Here is a 9755-nt window from a genome sequence, read left to right as displayed (position 1 = left end):
TTACCTTCACCGTAAAGGGCCGAACCAGTATAATCCTCGTGTCCTTTGTCCCGTTTAACCCCTTTAAGCTTCCTAGTTGCGATGGCTCCACGACTGAGTCCTTGCACGAGGACATCTGCCGTGACAATTCCACGACAGAAGAGTCAGGTAAGATCCGGGGAAAAGACCTGTGGGTTAGGGCCCACTAAAAAGAAACACCGTTGAAAAATATTGTTGCAGAGATAGATGATGCACCGGAACAATTGAAATATTTGAATGAGGTGATAACCTCGGATTAATTCGAACACAGACAAATCTCCTGAGATGTCTTCATCACTCCGGAACGATTAAATGACGAGAGGGGAACGAGCAACGGGAAACATTTGAGCCGAGGAAAGAATATAATCACTACCGAAAATTGGAATTGAATCCACCGGAAAAGGAAATGAGACGAACAATGATTAACTAGGCGAGAATTCACCGGTTGAGACAACTGAGGAAAGACTGAAGATACTCCACACGAATGAAATTGATGCTCGAAAGAGACTCAAGCTCCGGGAAAAAGAGGGTGGGAGGGCGGGAAACAAAGGCAACTTGAAAGGGAGAACCGACGAATAGCTTGAAGAGTTTAAATACTTGAGGAAAGAATGCAAAGGCTTCACACGAGTAGGATGGATACTCGATCACGGACTCCGGCTCAAAGAAGAAGAAGGGTGGGCGGGTGGGAAAGACAAGGACAACTTCTGATGGGGAAACAACGTCGGTTGAGAAAGCACTGAGGACTGATCTTGCAAAAGATGGCGAGGAGCGAAACCACTCGAAGAAAAAATGCGCCGGATTGAAAAGAGGATGGACAACGAATGAAAACTATCCGCGTGATCCTAAAGAAAAATTGAAGGGGAAGAGAAGTAAGTCGAAACACCTACGTCAAGATTCCTCACCAGAGCGACGAAGGGGCTGAGGAGTAAAAAGAATTCCTACTCTCCGATATAACTAGACTCCGAAAAACAGTTTTCTTCTAGACTCAACAACGGCCAAACTATACAATCAATCAAGGGGGGCTCCTAAGGTCGGTCGAGGCTCTGATACCAACTTGTCACGCCCAATATGCGACCCTATCCGAGAGGAACTCGAAGGTCCCACCAAGGATAGACCCGCATATTGAAACGCTTTTTGCAAGGTGGATATCATTACATCAACATTACATAATAGATGGGGAAACATACAAAAGGCACAAACGCCCCAAGAATACACCAATACATCATACATAAGATCAACATCCGACTACGGATGAAACACAAACAGAAACTCAAACAACATACACCCTGCTAGCCCAGGCTGCCGACCTGGAACCTATCCCCTGATTGAAGAAGAAGCAGAAGAAGAACTCCAAAACAAGTAACATCGCTCTCGCGTCATGATCTTCGCAAAACCTATACCTGCAACTATTGTTGTAGTAATCTATGAGCCACGAGGACTCAGCAATCCCATTACCATGGGTATCAAGACTAGCAAAGCTTAAAGGGTATGGAAAGGATAAGTGGTGAGGTTGCAGCAGCGACTAAGCAATGTATGGTGGCTAACATACGCAAATAAGAGCGAGAAGAGAAGTAACGGAACGGTCGTGAGACTAGCAATGATCAAGAAGTGATCCTGAAACTACTTACGTTCAAACATAACCCAAAACCGTGTTCACTTCCCGGACTCCGCCGAAAAGAGACCATCACGGTTACACACGCGGTTGATGCATTTTATTTAAGTCAAGTGTCAAGTTCTCTACAACTGGACATTAACAAATTCCTATCTGCCACATAACCGCGGGCAAGGCTTTCGAAAGATAATACCCTGCAGGGGTGTCCCAACTTAGCCCATTATAAGCTCTCACAGTCAACGAAGGATATTCCTTCTCCCGGGAAGACCCGATCAGTCTCGGAATCCCGGTTTACAAGACATTTCGACAATGGTAAAACAAGACCAGCAAAGCCGCCCGAATGTGCCGACAAATCCCGATAGGAGCTGCACATATGTCGTTCTCAGGGCACATCAGATGAGCAATCCGTACAACTAAAACCAGGCCTCAAGTTTCCCCGAGGTGGCGCTGCAAAGGGCTCTAGTTTAGACCAACACTCAGAGGAGCACTGGCCCAGGGGGGTAAAATAAAGATGACCCTCGGGAGCGCGACTCCCAAGGGAAAAAGGCTTAGGTAGTGTCGTGGAATTGTCACGGCAAATGTCCTTAGTGTCAGGACTTAGTCGCGAGGCCAGTGCATCTATGTGGTAGCTTGAGAGGGGTTGGTTGGAATCGAGAGACGCAACACAAGACAAGGATTTAGACAGCTTCAGGCCCCGGGAAACATCATCCGGTAATAGCCCTACATGCTGTTTGTGGCTAGATCTCATTATGCTCATCAGGGAGACGCCGCATAAGCCGGCTCTCCTTTAGTTGTGTCTAGCCCTAGACATTATTGTTTCTTGCTTGTCCCTCTTTGGGGTACCCTGCCCCTCCTTATATAAGTTAGAGGGGCGGGTTACATGCGGAGTCCTAGTAGGACTAGGACTAGTCTATCTTTTCTTACAAGTTGAATACAAGTCCGGGTCTTGCTCCCTCGTAAAGGAAATATTCGTCATCCCTTTCTCCTTAAGCCAGCCCACCAGAGTATAAGCTAGCCTCCTGGGCCTTCGGCCTTGTCGTCCATCGGATCCGCCCGCCAGGTCTCCAGTGAGTCACAATGTCCAGGCAGGTCACAATGTCCAGTACTTGTTTTAACACAGTACAGACATAAGCGCTCATATATGTGCGCATAGACTCACCCCTATGAACGCACACACACACATCCTACCCTTATGAGCACATCTGGGAGACTGAGTCACATATCATCTTGAGATTTTACAAACTCATCGTAGACGCCTCGTAGTCGACGGGAACGTATCCTCCCACTGAACGCGCATCATCGGAAATCCTGAAATATATCCAGGATAAATGCGAGTATCAGGACTTGAACCCTGGTGGGCTAGGGATACCACTATCCTCCTATGTAGCGGAGTTGTTGTGAGCACTTATGCATAGTTTGAAGGATTGGAGCTGAAAGAATTTTGCTCCTATCAACAATGACATAGAGAAGCTCTGTGGTGAGCTAGATATAATGGATCAGATCGTATGAGTATGCAAAAAAAGAGAAACCAACTTGATGAGTTACTATACCGTGAGGAAATGTTATGGTTGCAATGCTCATGTATCACATGGCTGGAAGAAGGGGAGCGGAATACCAAATACCCCCACCATCGCGATGTTTGGCAGGCAAGGAGGAATTATATTCGGTGCTTGGGCAACTTGGATTGGACATGGTGCTATGTTCCTTAGAAGATGGAGCGAATGGCAGCCTCCTACTTCAAGGAGGTTTGTACCAACAACCCAACCCTCTCCCCAGAGGCAGTTTTAGAGTGTATTGAGCCTAAGGTGACAGTGCAGATGAACGAGGTCTTGTGCGCACCTTTCTAAGAGAAGGGGATCTTTGATGCTCTTTTCCAGATCGACCCTATTAAGGCCCCATGTATGGATGGTTTTCCAGCTCGTTTCTATCATTATAACTGGGCAATGCTTAAATCAGATGTTGTGCGACTGTTCAGTGGTTTTTTTGTGATAGGGATTATGCCTATGGGAGTGAATGATACGGCGATAGTTATAATTCCAAAGGTTCCGCAACCTAAGGACATAAATGATTTTCATCCCATCAGTCTTTGCAATGTGGTTTACAAAATTGTGTCAAAATGCATGGTGAATAGGCTAAGGCCTTTGATGATGGATCTTATCTCTAAAAACCAAAGTGCTTTCATTCCACGTAGACATATTTCAGATAATTCCATCTTTGTTTTTGAGTGATTCATCATATTCTATCTCTGTGAGAGGATAATCTGGCATTATGTGCTTACAAGCTTGACCTATTGAAGGCATATGATCGCGCCGACTATGTGTTTCTTGTGTAAGCCCTATGTAAGTGGGGTTTTACTACATCATGGATTTCTCGTATTATGGCTTGTGTTACTTCGCTGAAATATTGCATAAAGTTTAGTGGAAAATTACTCGAGTCTTTTACCCCTTCGCAGGGACTTCGCCAAGGCGATCCTTTGTCCATGTTTTTATTTCTCTTTGTTGCTGGCGCATTGTCTGCACTGATCAGCAAGTCCATGGCGGAGGAGGGATTGATATGCCGAAGGGCGCAAACTATTTCACATCTTCTATTTGCGGATGACTCATTGTTATTCATTCAAGCTTCTGAGCAACAGGCATGTTTGGTTAAGGATGGTTTGAGCACTTATGCCTCAGCCACGGGCCAACACATTAACCCTACCAACTGTTCTATTATTTTTTCTGAAAATTGCTTACCTACGATTTCCATGGAGATAAAAAATATTCTAGGTATCACAAATGAAGTGTTTGAGCCTAAGTACTTGGGCCTTGCAGTGCCGGAAGGGAGGATGCACAAGGGTAGATTTGAAACCGTTCAAGCGGTGTTGAGTAAATGTCCATTGGATTGGAGTGAACAATACTTGTCTTCTGGAAATAAAAATATTCTTATTAAGGCGGTGGCCCAAGCTATCCCTTCATATGTGATGAGTGTGTTCCGTCTTCCTGCCTCAGTATGTGCTGATCTTACACGATTGATGAGGCAATATTGGTGGTGGTCGAGAAGGGAAAGCATAAGATGGCCTAGCTTAGTTGGGAAAAAATGATATTACCCAGTTCTAACGGTGGTATGGGCTTCCGTGATATTAGGGCTTTCAACCAAGCATTACTTGATAAACAAGTGTGGCGGTTTGCTGGATGCACCTAACAGTTTGTGTGCTCATCTCCTCCATGCAAAATACTGTCCGACTGGGAACCTTTTGGACACTATTTTTTTCACGTACCTCCTCGGCTGTTTGGAAGGGGATTGGAGCTGGTGAAGAAGGGCATTATTTCGAGGGTTGGGAATGGCGCCATGATCAGAACTTGGCGAGATCCATGGATTCCGAGGTGTTCCTCTTTTGGCCCAGTTACTCTGAACCGTAATTGTCGGTTTAACCGGGTGGCCGATTTCTTGGATGATAACGGAAGCTGGAACATTGACATGCTTAATACTCATTTTTGGGTGATGATGTTCAGGAGATTATAAAAATTCGAACATCTCCAAGACAACAAAGTGACTTCTTCGCTGGGAATCCTTAGAAATCTGGAAATTTTACAGTGAGACTACCCATAGTGGGGCCTAACATAAGTGTGGTGTCATGCAACACTTCTTTTATTAGATTATAGACTCATCTTGTCTTGATATGTGTGGTGTTACCCATAGTGTAAATAACGAGCTATGTTACTAAAATCATCTCTCTCCTCATTAAATCATTACCACATAAGTAAATTTGCTGAGTTGAACCCTATATATGTTACTACCCACGGTCTGAAGAGTGCATATAGATTAGCGACAACTGAACATGATTACCGCATGGTGCATCAAGTAGCTCACCGCATGGTGAGCGGTCGTTATGGAACTGTATTTGGAAAGCAGTTGTACCGCAAAAGATGAAGATCACTACGTGGATGTCGGTGTGTGGGCCACGCTCGACAAGGCAAACCGGCACCTGGCTAGACGTGGAACCTTGATACGTCTCTGTCGTATCTATAATTTTTGATTATTTCATGCCAATATTCTACAACTTTTATATACTTTTGGCAACATTTAATATTGTTTTTGGGACTAACATATTGATCCAGTGCCCAGTGCCGGTTCCTTTTCTTTGCATGTTTTTTTGTTTCGCAGAATATCCATATCAAATGAATTCCAAACAAGATAAAATTTTGCTAAGGTTTATTTTGGAATATATGTGATTTTTGGGAAGAAGAATCAATGCAAGACGATACCCCAGGGCGCGCTGTGTTGCCTTGTGACGCCCTCTTACCTCAATTGGAGCCCTTCTTTCGCCGCAAGAAAGATAATTTCTAGACAAAAATCCCCTAAAAATTTCATCCCAATGGAGTTATGGATCTTCGGGAATATAAAAAACGGTGAAGGTGTCCAAAAATAAATGAAAAACAGAAGAGAAACACAGAGAGAGATGCAATCTCGGAGGGGCTCCTGCCCTCCGAGAGCCATGGCGGCCATGGACCAGTGGGAAAACCCTCCTCCCATCTATGGGGGAGGCCAAGCAAGAAGAAGAAGGAGGGGGGCTCTGCCCCTTCTCTTCCGGTGTTGCCGGAGCTCCACCGGGGAAATCATCGTGACGGCGATCTACACCAACAACTCTATGCAGTGGTGTAACCTCTCTGTTCCCGTTGTAATTATGTACTTGAACATGGTGCTTAATAGTATATGTTATTATCCAATGATGTGTGGCAATCATATAATGTGAGTAGATTTATTTTGTCCTACGGGTTAATTGTGGTATGGTGTGACTGATATGAGTTTAATGTTAATATGGTGCTGTCCTATGATGCCCTCTGTGTCGCGCAAGCGTGTGGGATAACCGTTGTACGGTGTTGCAATACATTCATGATTCGCTTATAGTGGGTTGCGAGACATAACCTTAAACCCGAGAAAGGGGGTTGTTGCGTATGAGAGTAAAGAGGACTTGTTACTTAATGATATGGTTGGGTTTTACCTTAATGATCTTTAGTAGTTGCGGATGCTTTCTAGAGTTCCAATAATAAGAACATGTGATCCAAGTACGGAAAGTATGTTAGCGCATGCCTCTCCCTCATTGCATATGATAAGTATCTATCGTGTTATATTCAATTGCCAATGGACAATCTTTCTCTTTGTGTTACAAAATGCTCTCTATTAAAACAACCTAACTTTTATTATCCCGCTAAGTACTTCTAGTTTTATTCTTACAAACTTATCCTATTACACCTACAAAGTAGTTTTATTCTTGTTCTAGGTAAAGCAAATGTTAAGTGTGTGTTGAGTTGTATCGGTGGTCGATAGAACTTGAGAGAATATTAATTCTACCTTTAGCTCCTCGTTGGGTTCGACACTCTTACTTATCAAAAAAAGGCTACAATTGATCCCCTATACTTATGGGTTATCAAATCTTTACATTGTGCGGTATCGAAGATGAAAGTTCCTTCCATGCATTGGTTTCCAGCAGCCATGCTCGGAATATTTGGGAGCACATGTGTGTTATATGGCCCTTGCCCCGGGATGTACTCTTAGTAGACAGTGAGAATGATTGGCTGCTGAATGTTCTAATGAATTGCACTTCAACCATGCGGGACATGGTGATTATGTTGATTTGGTGCATTTGGCAGCTGCAGAATGACTTGTGCCATGGCAAAGAGATGCCTCCAGTGGTGGCTACACTGGAATTCCTTGATAGCTATTTGATGTCCCTTGTTTACTCTCACAAGTATAGCTTGAAGGAAATTTTTAAAGGCAAGATGCGTGCATGTGAGTTAGTTTACGTCCAAGAGAGTGTTGCGCCTGCGCAATGCCTACATTGGCCTTGGCCGCCGGCTTGGTGATAACCCACAAGTATAGGGGATCGCAACAGTTTTCGAGGGTAGAGTATTCAACCCAAATTTATTGATTCGACACAAGGGGAGCCAAAGAATATTCTCAAGTATTAGCAGCTGAGTTGTCAATTCAACCACACCTGGATAACTTAGTATCTGCAGCAAAGTATTTAGTAGCAAAGTAATACGGAAGTAACGGTAACGGTAGCAAAAGTAATATTTTTGGGTTTTGTAGTGATTGTAACAGTAGCAACGAAAAAGTAAATAAGCGAAGAACAATATTTGAAAATCTCGTAGGCATTGGATCGGTGATGGAGAATTATGCCAGATGCGGTTCATCATATAACAGTCATAACATAGGGTGACACAGAACTAGCTCCAATTCATCAATGTAATGTAGGCATGTATTCCGAATATAGTCATACGTGCTTATGGAAAAGAACTTGCATGACATCTTTTGTCCTAGCCTCCCGTGGCAGCGGGGTCCTAATGGAAACTAAGGGATATTAAGGCCTCCTTTTAATAGAGTACCGGACCAAAGCATTAACACATAGTGAATACATGAACTCCTCAAACTACGGTCATCACCGGGAGTGGTCCCGATTATTGTCACTTCGGGGTTGCCGGATCATAACACATAGTAGGTGACTATAGACTTGCAAGATAGGATCAAGAACTCACATATATTCATGAAAACATAATAGGTTCAGATCTGAAATCATGGCACTCGGGCCCTAGTGACAAGCATTAAGCATAGCAAAGTCATAGCAACATCAATCTCAGAACATAATGGATACTAGGGATCAAACCCTAACAAAACTAACTCGATTACATGATAGATCTCATCCAACCCATCACTGTCCAACAAGCCTACGATGGAATTACTCACGCACGGCGGTGAGCATCATGAAATTGGTGATGGAGGATGGTTGATGATGACGATGGCGACGGATTCCCCTCTCCGGAGCCCCGAACGGACTCCAGATCAGCCCTCCCGAGAGGTTTTAGGGCTTGGCGGCAGCTCCATATCGTAAAACGCGATGAATCCTTCTCTCTAATTTTTTCTCCCCGAACATGAATATATGGAGTTGGAGTTGAGGTCGGTGGAGCAACAGGGGGCCCACAAGGCAGGGGGCGCGCCCCCACCCTCATGGATAGGTGGAGGCCCCCCTGACGTGGATTCTTCTTCCAGTATTTTATTTTTTTTCCAAAAAATAAGTTCCGTGGAGTTTTAGGTCATTCCGAGAACTTTTGTTTCTGCACATAAATAGCACCATGGAAAGTCTGCTGAAAACAGCGTCAGTCCGGGTTAGTTCCATTCAAATCATGCAAGTTAGAGTCCAAAACAAGGGCAAAAGTGTTTGGAAAAGTAGATACGACGGAGACGTATCAACTCCACCAAGCTTAAACCTTTGCTTGTCCTCAAGCAATTCAGTTGATAAACTGAAAGTGACAAAGAAAAACTTTTACAAACTCTGTTTGCTCTTGTTGTTGTAAATATGTAAAGCCAGCATTCAAGTTTTCAGCAAATATTATGACTAACCACATTCACAATAACTCTTAGGTCTCATGTTTACTCATATCAATGGCATAATCAACTAGCGAGCAATAATAATAAATCTCGAATGACAACACTTTCTCAAAACAATCATAATATGATATAACAAGATGGTATCTCGCTAGCCCTTTCTGAGACCGCAAAACATAAATGCAGAGCACCTTTAAAGATCAAGGACTGACTAAACATTGTAATTCATGGTAAAAGAGATCCAGTCATAGTCATACCCAATATAAACTAATAGTAATGGATGCAAATGACAGCGGTGCTCTCCAGCTGGTGCTTTTTAATAAGAGGGTGATGGCTCAACATAAAAGTAAATAGATAGGCCCTTCGCAGAGGGAAGCAGGGATTTGTAGAGGTGCCAGAGCTCGATTTTGAAATAGAGATAAATAATATTTTGAGCGGCATACTTTCATTGTCAACATAACAACCAAGAGATGGCGATATCTTCCATGCTACACACATTATGGCGTTGTTTGGATAGAAGATATATATAGAATCCGTACTCTATAAACCAGGGAAACGGTTCAACCGAACAAAACCTCGTTTGGCTACTATAACCAATCCACGTTTATAGGAAACTTGGAACTGTACAACCCAAGATTTCGGGCTTATAGAAAAATGAGCTTTATCCGTTTTTCCACAAACGCGATTGCTATATGCGTGATCGCCACAACTTTTTCCCGCCCGCTCGCTTCTCAACAACTTTTCTGGTGCCAGTTCTGCGTTT

The sequence above is a fragment of the Triticum aestivum genome, chromosome 5D (genome assembly GCF_018294505.1).
Source record: "Triticum aestivum cultivar Chinese Spring chromosome 5D, IWGSC CS RefSeq v2.1, whole genome shotgun sequence".
Classification (NCBI taxonomy): domain Eukaryota; kingdom Viridiplantae; phylum Streptophyta; class Magnoliopsida; order Poales; family Poaceae; genus Triticum; species Triticum aestivum.
The sequence above is the reverse complement of the archived record's forward strand: the minus strand, read 5'-3'. Positions refer to the sequence as shown.